This window comes from Armigeres subalbatus, chromosome 3 (genome assembly GCF_024139115.2).
Source record: "Armigeres subalbatus isolate Guangzhou_Male chromosome 3, GZ_Asu_2, whole genome shotgun sequence".
NCBI classification, from domain to species: Eukaryota; Metazoa; Arthropoda; class Insecta; order Diptera; family Culicidae; genus Armigeres; species Armigeres subalbatus.
The window spans coordinates 401,970,327-401,989,678 of NC_085141.1; the positions used below are offsets into that span (position 1 = coordinate 401,970,327).

Sequence of the window (19,352 nt, forward strand, 5' to 3'; positions counted from 1 at the left end):
TATATTTCTAACTTAAGATATTCCGATATGTGGAATTTCCGACATTGTAAATATTCCTATCGCACAAATTTGAAATTTGTAAAAAATATGTCTTTAGCAAACTTTATCTGGTGGGAACGGACTGTCTTGTAACGGAAAAATATTGGGAATTTCACAATTAGGCAGCGCTTGTGTGCTTGCAACATTCTTACATGTGTGAAACATTGCACTATGGACCAGGATACAGATTTACGCGGAAAGATGCATTTTACGCCAAAACTATATTTTTTAGGAAAAACTGTTGTTCTAGAAAATTGTTTGAAATAGTAAGGCCATCGTTATGGTTCTTCCAAAAAATAGAGTGGCCCATCACATGAAAAAAATTAGAAAATATTTTTTTATTTCTCGGAATATTGACATGTTATGTTCTATAAAGTTGTAGCGCAGCTTTTTCTAATCAATTTTGACAAAAAAAACTTTTTCTGTAGCTCTTATGTTAGCTGATTTAGAGCAATTTTACCTAATTGGATTAGGGTGTACCGTCGTCGGGGGTGACAATGGGTGAAATGGGGGTGAGAATGGGTCACTGTTTCAAGTACTTAGAATGCATGTAGAATAGATTGAATGTATCTGAGGGCAAGAAGACTAAAATATAAGAGACCTTTTTGAACCATTTTGCTATCCGGGAATTCTATATATATGGATAGCAAAATGGTTCAAAAAGGTGTGTTGTTTTTCATATGATGAGCCACCCTATTTTTTAGAACAACCATAATGATGGCCTTACCATTTCAAACAGTTTTGTAGAACAACAGTTTTTTCTAAAAAATATAGTTTTGGCGTAAAATGCATCTTTCCGCGTAAATCTGTATCCTGGTCCATAGTGAAATGTTTCACACATGCAAGAATGTTGCAAGCACACAAGCGCTGCCTAATTGTGAAATCCCCCTATTCCCTCCAGGCTGCCGGTGAGAGCGATGACCCCCCAGACCCATTGTCACCCCCGATGGCGGTACCTAAAAAAAAACAGTATTTTTGATTTACTTTTTTTGTTTTAGATTTCTCGTCTTGAAAAAGTCGTCTTCAGGTGACTTTTAGAGCTCGAAAAAATGCAACTTTTGATGGGTAAATATGCTCAATATCTTTATCCGATCAAAAGTTATAATCGTTTTTCTGTCAAAATTACATTTTTTTCATAAGTTGATATCTCCGGTTAGGGCAGACCCAAAAAATATATTTACACGGCATTTGAAAGAGAAATTATTATTCTTTATTTTGTTAAAAAATTGGGGATATGTTATTTTTTTATCTCAAGTTTTATCAATTTTACTAAAATCATGTTTTTTCAAATAAATTAATATAACTCGACAACCGAAGAAGATACAGACGATAATCTTATAGCAAAACACGCGTTTTGAAAAGCCCCAAAAGTCTACAGAAGATAAAATTTATGGAACTTGAGATAGAAAAATAACATATACCCAATTTTTTTACATAATAAAGAATATTAATTTTTTTTTCATATGCCGTGTGAATATATTTTTTTTGGTCTGCCCTAACCGGAGATATCAACTTATGAAAAAAAAAATGTAATTTTTACAGAAAAACGATTATAACTTTTGATCGGAGAAATATATTGAGCATATTTACCCATCAAAAGTTGCATTTTTTCGAGCTCTAAAAGTCACCTAAAGACGACTTTTTCGAGAAATCTAAAACAAAAAAAGTAGATAAAAAAATACTGCTTTTGAGGTACACCCTAATCTAATTAGGTAAAATTGCTTTAAATCAGCCGACTTAAGAGCTACAGAAAAAGTTTTTTGTAAAATTGATTGGAATAAGCTGCGCTACAACTTTGTAGAACATAACATGTCAATATTCTGAGAAATAAAAAAAAAATCTAATTTTTTTTATATGATGGGCCACCCTATTTTTTGGTAGAACCATAATGATGGCCTTACTATTTCGAACAATTTAGTAGAAGAACAGTCTTTTTTTCTAAAAATATAGTTTTGGCGTAAAATTCATCTTTCCGCGTAAATCTGTATCCTGGACCATAGTGCATTGCTGTAGCTTGAGATCCTTCGTAAAGACACCCAAGTTGTATTCGGCAAAATTATTCAGGATGTCCAGGACTGCAAAGCAGTACTCAGTGTGATCTTCCAAGAGGTGACGCTAGTTGTATTCGAGTTGTATTCGAGTAATATTCGAGTAGATTGTTCCATATGAGATCGGATGTATTTTGATGCGTAGTATTTTTGGCACATATGAATGTTGTGGTAGTAGACTCAAATTTTTTTTCTTTGTGTCTTGTTTCTGGTTTCACGTGTGGATTCAAAGGCCTTAGCTCTAGGGATTTAGAGGATGACGAAGAACATATTCTGAGATCGCATTCTAATCTTTGTACAACAAATTGGTTGATCTTTGAATAAGCGTGTAGACCCAAAGACTTCAACTCCAAGGTTTTATAGGATGACCTAAAACATATTTTGTGAACGAAGCGATGCAGGAGCAGGTTGAATACTAAGTTTTGGTTCTCCCACAATATTAATGTTTGCCAAAAATACTACGCATCAAAATACGTCGGAACAATCTACTCAAATATAACTGCTCACTAGCGACACCTCTTGGAAGAAGTGCTCATTACACTGAGCACCGCTTAGCAGTCCTGGACATCCAGAATAATTTTGCCTTCGGTGTATGTACAAAGGATCTGAAGCTAGAGCAATGTTTCACACATGCGATTTAGTTTTGATAACGTTGATGACTTAACCTGCCGAAAAAGAGCGCTCGGAAAGGTCGTTTAGTTTACTTTGTATATCATAGCGCCGTTGCTTTGGGCAAAGAGGGCAACGTCATTCGCCAATTCGAAGTGGCAGTGGCTGTTATAGAATACATCCGCCTCCCACCAGCTAAGACACGGATGGGGTTGGACAAGATCTCGTTGTGCAACATTCTGCAAGATCACGCACTGTGCCTCGATGACGCCGATGATTTTCTCAGGAACCCTCTTGCGGCTCAGGGCGCCCAAAGCTTACTGTCAATATGAATAAGATATTAATTATTTACCATAACTCTCTTCAATTTCTGCTAAATTTCCAATTTATGTTCGCTTCATACTGGTCGCTCGCTTGCGACACCTATTCATTTATGTTATTCATTTATGCGCTCACTCTCTACTCTGAGCTTTAGATATTGTACTCACCTATTACTATTAATTATTATTATGATTTTTAAGTTAAAGTTATGTTTTACATATATAAAAATATAAAGCATAGACTGGAGCTGTGAACCTCTAAATATGATCTACACCAAAAATCAAAAAAGTTATGTTGAAAAATATTAGGAATCATCATCGTACCAGTGCCAGCACCTATTTTTGTTTTAAAAAGTTCAAGGGTGTGTGATTGCTGGAAGCAATGAAAAAACCCGAAATTTATAAATTTTTATGTAAAATCTTTAATAAAAATCGAAGTTTGATACTTTTGAAGCTTGAGTTTTGATTTGATTTACATTTACTTTACAGACAACCAACCCTGCTCACCCTGTTTCTTCTGGAGCCCGTAGTAGGCCCGACTTCCACAGATGATGTGCCTTCGTATTTCACGACTAACGTTGTTGTCAGCCGTTAGCAAGGAACTTAGGTAGACGAATACCTCGACCACCTCGAAGGTATCCCCGTATCCCCTATCGTAACACTGCTTCCCAGGCGGGCACTGTCGCGCTCAATTCCGCCCACAATCATGTACTTTGTCTTTGACGGATTCACCACCAGTCCAACTTATGTTGCTTCATGTTTCAGGCGGGTGTACAGTTCTGCCACCTTTGCAAATGTTCGGCCGACAATGTCCATGTCATCCGCGAAACAAATAAATTGACTGGATCTGTTTAAAATCGTACCTCGACTGTTACACCCGGCTCACCGCATGACATGACACCTTCTAGCGCAATGTTGAACAACAGGCACGAAAGTCCATCACCTTGTCTTAGTCCCCGCTGTGATTCGAACGAACTGGAGCGTTCTTCCGAAATCTTCACACAGTTTTGCACGTCATCCACCGTTGCTTTGATCAGTCTGGTAAGCTTCCAAGGGAAGCTGTTCTCGTCTATAATTTTCCATAGCTCTACGCGGTCTATACTGTCGTATGCCGCCTTGAAATCAACGAACAGATGCTGCGTTGGGACCTGGTATTCACGGCATTGTTGAAGGATTTGCCGTACAGTAAAGATCTGGTCCGTTGTCGAGCGGCCGTCAACGAAGCCGGCTTGATAACTTCCCACGAACTCGTTCACTAATGGTGACAGACGACGGAAGATGATCTGGGATATCACTTTGTAGGCGGCATTAAGGATGGTGATCGCTCGAAAGTTCTCACACTCCAGTTTGTCGCCTTTCTTGTAGATGGGGCATATAACCCCTTCCTTCCACTCCTCCGGTAGCTGTTCGGTTTCCCAGATTCTGACTATCAGTTTGTGCAGACAAGTGGCCAGCTTTTCCGGGGCCATCTTGATGAGCTCAGCTCCGACACCATCCTTACCAGCTGCTTTATTGGTCTTTAGCTGTTGAATGGCATCCTTAACTTCCCTCAAAGTGGGGGCTGGTTGGCTTCCATCGTCCGCTGAACTGACGTAGTCATCTCCTCCGCTGCCTTGACTATCACTGCCTGTACTCTCAGCGCCATTCAGATGTTCCTCGTAGTGCTGCTTCCACCTTTCGATCACCACACGTTCGTCCGTCAAGATGCTCCCATCCTTATCCCGGCACATTTCGGCTCGCGGCACGAAGCCTTTGCGGGATGCGTTGAGCTTCTGATAGAACGTGTATCTTGAAAACGGCACAGCTGTTCCATCTCCTCGCACTCCGCTTCTTCCAGGCGGCATTTCTTCTCCTGAAAAAGGCGGGTCTACTGTCTCCGCTTGCGTCTAGAACGTTCCACGTTCTGCCGGGTATTCTTGGAGGCAGCGAAATCAATTAGTCGTAGGCCGTTTTCGTTCGTCAGCCGGTGAGCGCTGAACTTTCCAATAGTCGGTCTAAACTCCTCCTCTTGGCCAACCTGAGCGTTCAAATCTCCTATGATGATTTTGACGTCGTGGCTTGGGCAGCTGTCGTACTCACGTTCCAGCTGCGCGTAGAATGCGTCCTTATCATCATCAGTGCTTCCGGAGTGTGGGCTATGGACGTTGATTATGCTGAAGTTGAAGAACCGGCCTTTGATCCTCAACCTGCACATTCTTTCATTGATCGGCCACCACCCGATCACGCGCCTTTGCATATCGCATGTTCCATGTTCCCAGCTCGTGTGTGTTCCGCAGCTCTGGTAGATGGTAAGATTACCTCTAAACGTTCGCACCATTGTTCCCTTCCAACAAACCTCCTGCAGCGCTACGATGCCGAATCCACGGTCCTTGAGCACATCGGCGAGTATGCGTGTGCTCCCGATGAAGTTGAGAGATTTGCAGTTCCACGAACCGAGTTTCCAATCGCTAGTCCCTTTTCGTCGTAGTGGTCTTCGCCGATGGTTCCGGTCCGTACTCTCTTGTTGATTGTTCGTTGCGTGAGTTTTTTTTTTGGCTGGCTTGCAGGGCCTGACACCAAACCCCCTAAATTTCCGGAGGACCATTCCTCCATATTTCCGGTGGACCATGGTGGACAGTTTCACTTAGAGTCCCTCGCTGGCACTCGGACGATGATCAGCCGCCCCTAACATGGAGATCAGACGCTGTTGTGAGCCGATCCTGACATGGAGAACAGACGCTCAATAAGATTTGCACCTCCGGAGAGGAGCAAACCCCTTCCTCTTCTGTGTCAGCAAACGACCTTAGTTCCCCCCGATTGGTTACCCGATCTTCCCTAAGGTTGCTCGTATTCCAGCCAGCACTGCGGGGAGGTAGGGATAGGAGTTGCTGGGTAAGAGGCTAAGGACCGCGAGATGGGGTCTATTTTATCCCTTCAGGTACGCGAAGTACCAATGGTACGCTTTACCCAGCATTTGCCGTGCCAGCCGAGGTGATGTCTGTGCAAAATTATGGAGAAACATGTGATCTACTCTCCTAAAGTGCTTTTTTGACCTTTCAAATATGATTTTTTTTTCAAATAACTTGTATGATGCACGAGGAAGGCAACATCGCCGACATTTGGAAAGATTTTATTATCCGGCCGACGACGGTATCTGAAACGCGTCGTTCGCTGTAGAGTAAAACGGGGCAAATTTGCTCACCTTAGAATAAATGCCTTAGAATAAATGTCGATAGGAATGCTTTCAAAGTATGTTTTGGCAACCAGTATGTTCCCTTTGTTATTGCCTTCGAAACATCTTACTACCTTATTGATAAATTCCACTTAAATTTGAGTGAAGGAGAGTTTTATGGGGAAAATCAATTGCGCACACTTACCCCGTGTCTGGGGTAGGTGTGCGCATTGTTCGGGACAAATGTGCGCACGGGAAAAATTAGCTAATTGTTTATAATCATTGTGACAACTTCCATTCTGTGTTAAAAAGCAACAATCTATGAACCATTTGTTCAAGGTTATGCTCAGGTAGACCCCTTCCCTGTGGCTCAAAATCCGAAAATTGTAATTATTGTAATTATTTTTATGATGTTTGGCCAATACCCGTAAAGTTGGCAATTTAAAAACGTTTAAAGTTGCGCCCACTTTCCCCATTGGTACTTTTTCTAATTAAGCATTTTTTTTTACAAAAATCTAACAATTTTGTCCAGAAAAATTAAACGACACTAGTATTTTTATTATTCAACCAATCACTACGAACAATAGTGTTTCAAATAGCGAATCATTAAACCAGTGGCGTAGACAGAAAATTGGTCTGCCTTGGAAAAGTAGCCAGAAAATTGGTTATGCCCAAAACCACCCCCGTGGCTACGCCACTGCATTAAACTGATGAGATCGTAAGAACAATATATTCAAAAATTATATCAAAATTGTTGAAAATACAAATTACCTCATATTTACTCGAAACAACAATGAGAATGTTTATGATTTCATATACGATCCAGTGGCCTAATGATGTGTCAAACTCATACAGTGTTGACAATTTATTATGCCATGTTCAGTTCAATCAAAGTTAATTGCCTATTGGCGATTAAAGGTTGCATGAAGAAGAAGAAGTCGAAGGATGATATTTGAAAAATATTGCACGGGGAAGCGTACGGAAAATCCAACCCCGTACTGCTAATCATTTTTAATTAAATTGTTTCAAATATCGACTTCTTCTTCTTCATGCAACTTTTAATCGTCAATATTCCGGGGGTTTAAACCACCCGACTTGGACATTAATTTACTGTGTTCTGAAAACTCATATGTGAATAGGGTGACTATATGGTATCCTAAAGGAGGACATGTCAATGGTGCCAATCCGGCCGGATTTATTAAGGGGGGTTCCTGGGTCAGGTGCAGTCAAAAACATTTTTTTCATTTTTTAAAACCATTGATAAGTGAACAGAAAGTGCCCAGAATGTTGATGCAAACGTGGTCAATCATCATTGACCAGCATCAGAAGTGAGTTTTTATACAATTGGATCACCAGGACATGGTTCCGGATGTTCCGGGAACCTGGTTCCCTGGGGTAGTGGACACTTTTCAAGTGGTGTAAAACCAGTCTTGGGACATATTAAACTTCATGGTTTTGGAAGACAATCTCAATAGATGAGTTTTTGAAAGGTTTTGGATACATTGGTCACGGCCGGAAGTGTTCCCGGAAACCTGGTTCCCTCAGGGAAGCGGACAAATCTCGCCTAGCACCGAAACCCATCTTGCGACATGTCAAACTCCATGATTTTGAAAGATGAGCTCACAAGATAATTTCAGACGTTTTGGACACATTGGCCACGGCCGGAAGTGATTACGTTTCGATCAACACCGAAACCCATCTTGCGATATATCAACCTGCATAATTTTGAAAGACAAGCTGAAAAGATGAGTTTTTCAGAGGTTTTGTGCACATTGGCCAAGTACGGAAGTGTTCCTGGAATTCTGGTGCTCTCAAGGAAGCGATAAAATTTCGATTAGCTACGACATTCATCTTGCGACATTTAAAATCCATGATTTTCACTGTCATAAGACGAGTTTAGTAGAATTCTATTTAATTCAACCACATCGTAGTGGAATTAAATGGAATTGTACTACAGTCAAGCCTCCATGAGTCGATGTTCTATGACTCGATATCGACTCAAGGAAGCAAATTATTCAATGGTCCCTTCAAACAGCTACTTTAAGGATTTTCTATTCCACATCGACTCAAGAAGGTTTTACTGTATACTCATCTTATGACAGTGAAAAAAAATCCACTTAAGGTGAAGGTGGGTTGAGTACCAAAACAAAGCTTTGAAAGTATTTGTACAATAAAAACTGTCATATACTGTAGTAGTATTGGTGTCGTATTAAAAAAAAACAAAGAATATTAGTAGGGTGGTTCAAAAAACGACCCAGCACCACCACGCTCACTCGATTCCGTCCCATGCTCCGAGTGTCCTCCAAAAACCGATTTGAACAAAAAGTGGTTGAGCGCATGCCGGTTCAAGTTTGTATGAAAACTAAACCTTTTATTACACTGGCTACAGTGCCTCCCCTCCATACGCTGGCGAAAAGAGAACCCACATAGCTGAAAGCAACATTCCAGAGACTTCACTGAAAGAAAACCGCACCGCAGGAAAGATCCATTGATTACGTAACGCAAAAATAGCATTTTATACCCCACTCACCCCCATGTCACACTTTTTGTATGAAGCATCTGCCCCTGGTGCGATAGTGTAGACTAGACTAGACTAGCCGTATCTGCCCCTGGTGCAATAGATATCACAGACAAATTCTGGGTATTTTGTTGAATTGCACGTTTCACTGAAGCCTTCTGAGAAGCCCAATTATCATGCTAAAGATTAAATTCGACTCGCAACTATTGGAAAGACAATTCAATATGGATTGTCTATGGAGTTGAAGCTCTTGAATATTTCATCCAGTCATATGGTCTCCCCCCTCGCCAGGGCCCAATGACGAAGCACCACAATCAGAATAATGTTAAATTCAACCTCGCCATATAAACTGTCATACAAACCTGAAACGACTTGTGCACGGTAAGCCCCTATTCAAACCAGCCCAAACCATCGGATGACACCCAAATTATAAATCACAATCGACTGAGCGTGGCGGAGCAAAATTATCTTTTGAGCCACCCTAATTATTAGTTTGCTGCTGCCGGTGCCGTTGTTTACATTCGCTTCGCGATCAGTTTTTAATCGTTTTTTTCGGGCAAAAATAGCAGTTTATATTAAGTTTTCGGTTTAAACAAGTGACTGATTTCGAAAAGTGATGTTTAATTTACATTCCATCAACATTTCGGGCTCCTCATGTGCGGAGAAGTGAGTGAAAACTTGATTTTTTCAGTGCCCTTTCAGAAGAAGTGAAGTGCAGTGATAAGCCCACCAAATCGCGAACGGCTAATAAATTGGCACGAAACTGCTGATTTATGATATTATTCGAGCCGAAATGCATAAGACTCGTTGGATAAACATGTTTATTATCACGGGAAGTGAATAAATATGCTGTGAGCAGGTTAGTAATTTGAATATTAAACTTTTGTTCGATGCTGTTCGATGCATTCGAATGTTGGTGGGAGAGGAGTGCGGGAGGTGTGGGGTTGGCCCGTGGAAGGTCCGGTGCCATATTGGCGGCCATCGTGGTACTCTTCCAACTATGTCCTTAAAGAAGCTAAATAATTTTCTTGGTTCATGATTTTGAAAGGCAAGCTCTATAGATAATTTTTAATAATTTTTGGACACGTTGGCCACGTCCGGAAGTGTTCATGGGAAAGTGCACACATTTTTATTAGCTCGGAAATCTATCTTGCTACGAATCAAACTTTATGATTTTTAAAGTCCAAACAAGATTAAGTTTTGTGAGCTTTTAGATATATTGACCACATCCGGACTGTTTGCTGAGCTTGTCTTTCGTAATTATGTAATTTATTATTCCGTGAAATGGGTTTCGAGGCAAATATAAATTTGTCCACTATACTGATGGATCCGGGTCTCCAGTTAGCCTGGCGAAAAAAGGCGTAGGATTGTCAATTGGGAGATGGCGAGTTCGATTCTTGGTCCGGTCAAGGATATTTACGGGGGGGGGACATTATCGACTTCCTGGGTATAGTTTATAGGCATAGAATAGCTTTAAATTAATTACTGTGGAACCTGGTGGCCAGTCTCCCAGCTTAGTATGGGGGGAAAAATGTTGTCGAATTCCACGGGGCTTTAATCAAAACCAATTTCCAGATCGAATGAGTGACGGAGGTGTATTTTCCTATATATTTTGGATGAAATCCCCAAACAAACTTTGAATCAAATGCGCCAGCTTATGCAACAAGCGATTGAGCTGAAATTTTGTGAGATTGATTTTCTCACCCAAATACACAATCCTGGGAGGTGCCCCGTGGAATTTAACAACTTTTTATTTCCTGGGCCAGTCTAGTGGGAATGCTAATAGAACACTAAGTTGAAAAGCCATGCCAAGTTCCAGTTGGAATGTAGAGCCATAGAAGAAGAATAAGATACTGATGGATTCAGGTTCCGAGGAACGTTTTCGAACGTGGAAATGCGTCCAAAACTCTCAATAGCTCATCTGCTGGGTTTGTCTTTCTAAATAATGAATTCTTATGTATCGCAAAATAGGTTTCGTGGTTAACGGGGCCCTCCTTAGCCGTGCGGTAAGACGCGCGGCTACAAAGCAAGACCATGCTGATGGTGGCTGGGTTCGATTCCCGGTGCCGGTCTAGGCAATTTTCGGATTGGAAATTGTCTCGACTTCCCTGGGCATAAAAGTATCATCGTGCTAGCCTCATGCTATACGAATGCAAAAATAGTAACCTGGCTTAGAAACCTCGCAGTTAATAACTGTGGAAGTGCTTAGTGAACTCTAAGCTGCGAGGCGGCTATGTCCCAGTGTGGGGATGTAATGCCAATAAGAAGAAGAAGAAGGTTAACTAAAAATCCTCCAATTCCTTGAGAGAACCAGGCTGCAGGGAACACTCCATATGGCCGATATGGTCAAATTTTCAAATTAATCTATTGAGCTTGTCTTTCAAAGTCATGGTGTTCGATACGTCGTAAATTGGGTTTCGGCGCTAATTGTTATTTACCTACCTCACTTAGCGAATCAGGTCTCCTTGACTTCCGGACTTCCTTGACTTTGGGTTCAGGTTCTCAGTAACGTTTTCGAACGTGACCAATGTGTCCGAACTCCTCAAAACCTCATCTATTGAGCTTGTGAATCAAAATCATGGAGTTTGACATGCCGCAAAATGGGTTTCGGTGCTAATCGGAATTTGTACGGTCCACTGAGGGAACCAGGCCGGCGGGAACACTTCCGGCCGTGACCAATATATCCAAAACCTTTCAAAAACTCATCTATTGAGATTGTTTTCCAAAATAAATTAGTATGTCGCAAGACTGGTTTTTGTTCTCGGAACATCCGGAACCATGTATGGTGATCCAATTGTATCAAAACTTACTTCTGATACTGGTCAATGATGATTTACCACGTTTTCATCAACATTCTAGGCACTTTCGTTCATTTATCAATGGTTTAAAAAAAAAGACCTGACTGCACTTGACCCAGGACCCCCCCTTAATAAATCCTGCTGGACTGGCACCATGGTCAAATCAAGTCATGTACCAAAAAAAAAACATTATGACGCTTCTTCCCTGAAAATTTCATGGCAATCGGACGTAAAATGAGCCCACACGGGTTATTTCAATTTAGATTTGTAGGTCAGACCGAAAAACAATAGTTTGACGCATAAAGGCTTCTACACTGGTACACTTCCCTCCCTCTTGATATGGGAATTTGGCAGAATCAAGGTCTTGAGATTTAAACCATCACAAATATTGCCTTCCTCTCGCTTTCAAATCTATTTCTATAAAACATTCTTCATGCCTGTCGTATCCTAACGAAAATATCAAAGCTGTACTTTCGCCTCTAATTCTATCATTAACATGTACGTCTAAGTTTGGAAAATGATATTAGCATTTCCATATCATTGAAAAAACGTTTAACTTCACGCAGCAGGAATACACTCATCTCATTAATTATAGTGAACTACCTAATATATAATTATTGGATGATTTGAATTCCCTTTTACATAACATTGTTTGTCGCAGAGTTGGCGCTTGGGATAGGTCACCTTCATCTTGTTGCATCCGTTGGTCGGGTGGGGTACGCCACACTTGTTGCAGCGTGCGGCTGTGTGACAATTCTGCATGTCATGCCCAAAGTTGAAACAGTTGGTGCACTGCGTCACGTCGCCGGTATCGCTCCTAGTCGATGACAGTGTAGTTTACCACGCTGACCACCTTTGAGTTCTTCCAGCTAATGGAGCCATGCTCTATAGATGAAGTAGGTAAAGCTGGCCGCGATACTCACTCGGCTTGTTGTGAGGAGCGAGTTGTTAAGTTCGGCGACGAGCTCCTCTAGAAATCATTAGTGTTTCTCTTCACTGTTATTGTTTTTTAAACAAATTTCGGTGGATAGTCTAAATTATTAATTAAATTATTAAAGTTCATGGAAAGATTTGGTCTTCATAGTCAAATATCTGACCAACAAGGCATGCCGGATCTGTTCAAATAACATAGACACATATTTAACAAAAAAAAACTTCAAAAGTAAATTACCATTACTCCATTACCATGCATTATTACATTCTTAATTTATAAAAAAAATGTATATGTCAACCCGAGCACTTATTGCAACTGACGGTTTACGACTTATTCATGATCAAATCAGTTCAGATTAGAGTTGCTGTATTCACTCAGATCTCGAATCGGTTATTTGCACGGCTCTTTAATATTCATCCTTTCGTAAACACATTCCAGTATTCCGAAACCATGCTAATTTAAATTTTCTGCTACTCATCTTCGCGCAGCTCCATGGAAGCGTTGAACTACAGGTGTGAGAAATTAGAGTGGATCTGTTGTTTCACACCTTTAAAGCTTGTCACCCAAACCACTTTCGTCAAGCATTGTTGGGCGGTCACGTGCTCTTTTGAGCACCTTCTTTCCATTCATACACATGTAAAGCGTATTAATGCCGTTTTGACTTATATTCCAAACAGTGGCGTTTCAGTTCCCTAAAACTTATATTTTTATTGTTTTCAGATACGGAGGATCAAGATTATACACGAATTTAAAATCCTAAAGGAAAGAATTACGCGAGAAACGCTGAAATAGCCATTTAGAAGAGAGTATTCGTAATATGAGTCAAGATTGGAATTTGGGTCAAAACGGTACCGTTTTTATTCGTTATTGATTCGATGTTGATGACCGAATCATACTTAAATTAACTGGAAAGCCTTTTCAGTTACCTCAGTAATGTTACAAATGATCATTTTGCTTTTTAAGATCGATGTATCAAAGCATTTGATTTGTGCCTAGTTGATAGCTTCTTATCGGTTGTCTAAATCTAGACGTTTCTAATTTCTGTTTCGGCTTTTGTAAATGCCACATGAAATAATTGCAATGCAATTGCATACCCTAGCAGTTCAAGCTGCATCGGGAACAAGGACAAAATCATTGAAATGGCGTTTATCGCTTTCATTTAGGAGAGAAATACGACGAAGAGAGTTTCAGGAGGTCTCAAACTGATGGCAAATAATTCCTTAAACTTTCTATTCGTTAATAATTAAAACCGTGTTTCTATTCGTGTTTATCATCCCACCTCTATCTTCGTGGCATCCCTTCATTGGGATGGCAGAACAAAGTATTGTTCGCACGAAGCTACAGTATTGGACAAAAACAATTAAACAAATCCGTTTTTCTGTTGTAGAGCGCTGAGATGTAGATAGCCGTCGGTAAAAAACACTAAGTCGAAATGTTACTTTTGTTTCGCCCATACTGTTTCTAATGAGCAACTTTCCTCAAAATTTGTAGACCGAATCGTTGTTTTGTTGTTGCGCTTCTTTACATGGAACCAGCAGCGTGCAGCCCTTGCCGTCAGCATTCTCTTTAATTTACGCCTTAACGCTACTGGCTTTACGATAGGCTGCCACAAAATCGATATGTCATGGTGCTCCAGCTTAAAGTGAATAGAGAGATGAATCGTTTTATAGGTGACGCAGCAATTTTGTGAAATATCCCAAAAACGAAATTTAAAAAAAATCATGGCCTGCTTTTTAACTGCTTTTAACCTATTGTTCCAGTTATCAATTGTAAGCTTTTTCATGTTTGCCATTGCATGGCAAGCACCATGGATAACACTATGCCCAAGGTGTCGAGAATGTTTCCCATCCGAAAGCATCCTTAACCGGTTCGAAAATCGAACTCGCCACCTCCGGATTGACAATCTCACGCCTTCGGTTACAAGGCTAACTGGAGACCCTACCAGCAGATATTATTATTTGGTTAATAAATTGGAAGGTGCTAAATATTAAGGCGCTCGTTTCATTATGAAGCAGGTTAACAAATTCCGAGACCCTTTATTTGGTTTTCGATGACTAGGCAAAAGCTTTCGACCGTCTCGCGTACGTGTGAGGCGCCATGAGACGCAAGAAAGTTCTTGATACAATTATCGTACATGTGTGAGTCCTTCTCGTGCAGAGTGCCGCACAACGAAGCCCTATCCGATCCCCTTCGGGTCGTAGCCCGTGTGAGGAATATCACCGCTACTGTTGTTCAACGTAATCGACGAGATTCTGTCAGATGCGATTCACCGTGATCAAACCCGTGGACTGCAATGATAGTCTTTTATTGTGAAGCACCTGAAAGACTTAAAATTGACTTGATGACGTAGCACTTCATCTAGCATGTTGATATTTAAGTTATGTGCAGAGTGAGCTCAACGAGCTTGTCGCACGCTTCTTATGGGCATGTTTAGTTAAGTCAACAAAGCAAATCGTTGGATGTGAATACGGTGACCCCTTCCAGCTTCACAGTATGGAGAACCAGTGGAGAATTCGGAAATCGTGGCAACGAAATGGCATTAGTCGGTGGTACCAGGTTCGATTTAGATGCACGGAACAAGCAGGTAAGAACTGCCTTTGCGAGTTCTAACATAAATTGCGTTGAAATATCTGTCAACAAGCATTAGATTGGATCCCAGCAGGACATCGCAGCAGAAGCAGACTCAGAGACTCATGGTGACATAGCCTCCATAAAAAAGAGAATTTCGACGAAAATCTAGCCTGGAAACAGTCGACATTAAACTTGTGTCGAAAATCGGACGAATTTAGTGGGAGATATTTTGCAAAAAGTGTGACGATCCTTACAGTTTGTTATGATGCTTCAGATAAATGGTGCAAAGAAGAATGGTGCTATGACGTGCTAAATAGATTTGTGTTTTTCTGTAAAAAGCTGGTGAAGAATAATGGATCAGTTTGTTGAGCATCAGCATTTGCATTGATCAATTTGTACAAATTCGTATTGTATGAGACAAGCATCACTATCATCCGTTACCACAGATGATTCAAAAGGACAAGAATGCTAATGTCGTTCCTGTTTTCGTGACTAACAGCTAGGTTACTTCGAACTGGCACCCAAAGTATCGGTACTATAAGTGTCAAACCGTTGTTGGTGATAAAAACTAAACATGAACTACAGCATGATACATAATATATGGCCTATTGAATCTTATTCAAGCATAATTTGGCAAAATACTTTAAATAGTTACAGCGACACTAGCGTTCAGTTCTAATGCTTCTACTGTTACCACAGATATTGCTTTGGGACTAAACATTATGTCTTAGATGGAAGCAATGCGCACTCTCCAGTAGTTGAGATCTATTCTGGCCACATCCTTGCGAATGCGGAGGAAATGGGAGCAAGGTTAACTGGACACATACTTAAGAAAGATGCAGAGAGCTCTACGACCTCTCATAGGTGCCAAGGGATGCTTTGGAACTGTTAGTGTGGCAGGTTATAATAGCAGGAATCGTTTTGATAGAACGTGAAACACAGAAAGAACTAAGATAGAAATACAAAATAGGAAATGGGCGAGTCTGGAATTGAACCCACGACCTCCTGCTAATAAAGCAGAAGCGGTAGCCACTAAACCAACGAGCTCATGAAGAACAATTGATCAGTTTGTTTATTTCTTGATTTCAGCTGAATAATTAAGGAATGTTATATAATTTATATATCTGTGATAATCGAATCAATGACTTTTGTGAACTTCGTTAAATTAATCTCAATTTATAAACTAAAGATAAAAAAGTCTAACTCAAGGCCATGTAAGCCGAAACCACCATCATCATAATAAACAGAATTGTTTTTACATAGTTCGATTTTCGTGACGACTTTCAGTCGTGAATAATGGCGTTACAATTTTATTTCATCGCCGACGTTTCGATCTAGGGATGTGATCTTTTCCAAGGCTCTATGACAGTCAATTGGTTAATTATCGCCATATTCGTACGGAGGTTTGTCATGTGTTTAGCCGCAAATATTTCCGGCTTCATATTTCCAAATGTAATTTACGTTATTAATTTTTTGACACTAGTTCTGTCACACACTATAGGGAATGTTTTGCAGCCGGAGGATGGGCGATTACATTCTTTACATGAATGCACCAAACATGTTAAGATTCAACTTGATGTTGCGCGCTCCGTATTTTTGGAACAGCCTACTGCGCAGTTTAAGCGGCATCGAATAAGTATTTTTTAGCGCCTTTCTCTACATCTCGACGGCTTGCCAAAATATGTTCTTAGAAGTTCCAAAAGCATAGATCGGGTAGTCAGTGAGATAAAGCTATCGTTTCAACGATGAAGACGTTCTGTTTCCTAGTTTTAATAACAACCTATGAGGTCACTAGTTCAACGTTTAACGCAACAAATGATTCCGTTGTGTATAGTCAGAATGCCACTAACACTGAAATGACGTTGTCGAGGGGAAAGAGGTTTTTGCTATTCCCAAAAAATGCTTTAGCACTTGTGAGTTCAAAACAAATGGTCATGGTAAAAATTGTTTTAACTTAATCACCTTTTTTTACAGGTTACGATTGCGGCAGGAAAAATTCTTATATTCCGTTATCCGGCGACTTCTTATGGTCTTATAGAGTGGGACTTGTTATACCCTCTTCCAGATTACACAAATCGCATTTCACAATTCAAACTTGGCGAAATATTTAAAAGCAAATGGACCGGTGTTACTTCCTCCAACGCCTCCACAGCCAACAACGACATCAGCACCATCCCCACCCGCAGTTCCACTGGAACATTCCCACCATGAACACCACCTCGGACATGAAGTATCGGAAATGGAGCTACAATCGTATCTAAAAGATCATCCGGAAACGTGGGTACCTCCGGGATATGGCAAAGATAGATCGGACTGGTTCGCACCGAATACCTACGATCCATATCCACAACGCGTAAGCCCGACTTATGATGCGTACAAACTACGCGATCAGACAAATTTCAATCGCATGGGGAGAGCTGTGGATGATTTAAGTGATAACGATTTTTTAGTAGAGAAAGATAGGCACAACATTAGTCAACATCGTGATTGGGAAAGTTTTTATCATTACCGCGAAAGGCGAGATTTGTATCATGCCATTGAACATGCTTTAGGGAAAAGGTATGTAGTATTGAGCGGCAGTGCGTAACAGTTCTGCTAATCCCGGTCAGAAGCCATGAACAGAGTAACAAAACATGATATGAACTTGATTGATGTAAGAGATAAAACAATATCAAAAATTTGCACCGAAATATCATTTAAATACCAAGATATGCTACAAATAACAGCAAACTAATGACACATTATATTGATCAAATAGCATAACTCAATCTCATCATGATATTTTAGTGCAAAATATTGATATTGTTGTCTGTCCTTCTATCTCTTATATCAATCATGTCCATATCTCATTTTGCTATCTAATCAACATTTGATATTATTGAGCTATTTTCGTCTACTCGGGATGCAATCACTCTATCGATTTTCAGACACCGGTTGCAGATGAAATCGTGCGTTTTGCGAGCCATATGTGAAGCAAGAAAACTACTCCATACAAAGAAAAAGTCCATGATGGTGGAAATGGCCAGGCTTATGTTCAGGTACAGGTCCCGGTTTATTTCTGCGGTTGTTGAGAGACCTCATTATTCGAATGTGTTATCTATTTGCAGTGTTCCATTAAAAGATGACCTTCAAGATGACTATAGTAAGGCAATGAGAGATGACAATTTGGATTGTACAGCAATTTATGGGGAAAAATGCGCCGTTAGTATTTTGGCGTTGCTTCTGTTCGGAAAGTTTGAACCATCGATCGAATAAAACAATTAAAAAAAAAACAAAGAATACTTTATTTTTATTACTGTTCTGTTGCTATTACCCATTAACTATTTTGCAATATTGATTGACACGCATGTGATCAGACGATTGTATGACGATTGGAAGAAAACCAATTCTTCGAATGTAATTTCTCCAAATGGAACATCACTCCGAATGTTCTTCACAATACATGTCGCTTTCCGATACGTGCAGCCAGGTATAATCTAAACACATAAAAAAGGAAAATATAAATGGTGATTCATGACAAGTTGATTATAACATGACAAATGACACAACAAAAAAACAACAGTTACTGGTGTTCCAGTCTGATCAATCGTTAACGAATATCCGTTCTATACCTAACGTTGTATATTCACTTCCAAGACGGTTTTGTGATAGAAGGTCCGGAGACCCATAGTGTTAAATACCGATCGACTCAGCTCGACGAATTGAAATGGTGTCTGTGTGTAGTGTGCAAAATAAAACTCACTCATCTTTTAGGCCCTTATCCTAAACCGATTTGTTTGCACGCTAAGAAATTCTCACTCAATTTTTTGAGTATATCTAATGTACGAGAAAGGCACACACACCGCTAGGTGGATAAATCAGGGGTTTTTATTGAAGCTTGCCGACCCAGACAGCCCCCCTTTGTACCGCAGGCAGCACTTGCAGCTGTTGATGGTCTGTTTTCCTAGATTTTTGTTAAACTAGCAAAGGCAGCATTCGCTTTCTTGCTTCCGTGTGCTTGTTTTGATCTTGGTACGTCATTTTGGGCCCTCCTTAGCCCTGCGGTAAGATTCGCGGCTACAAAGCAAGACCATGCTGAGTGAGGGTAGCTGGGTTCGATTCCCGGTGCCGGTCTAGGCAATTTTCGGTTTGGTTTGGTCCCTGGCCATAAAAGTATCATCGTCTTAGCCTCATGATATAGCGGAAGTGTTCCGATCTCCATCTCACTGTACATATATCAATCTCATCGCTAAACAAAGAAATACGGCACCAAATTCGTTGCTTCTTTTTGTCAACATGCGTGCTCACTGCTGAAAAAAATCACAAAATAATAAACAAACCAAATTCCTTACCATTGCTTTGTTTTTGATGGGATGGAAATGCTG

At 40.4% G+C, this 19,352-nt stretch overlaps 1 pseudogene; it reads left to right on the forward strand.

The window, feature by feature from the left end:
* Positions 1-16,733: 16,733 nt before the first annotated feature.
* LOC134223030 (uncharacterized) lies at positions 16,734-18,243 on the forward strand (annotated as a pseudogene).
* Positions 18,244-19,352: the final 1,109 nt, after the last annotated feature.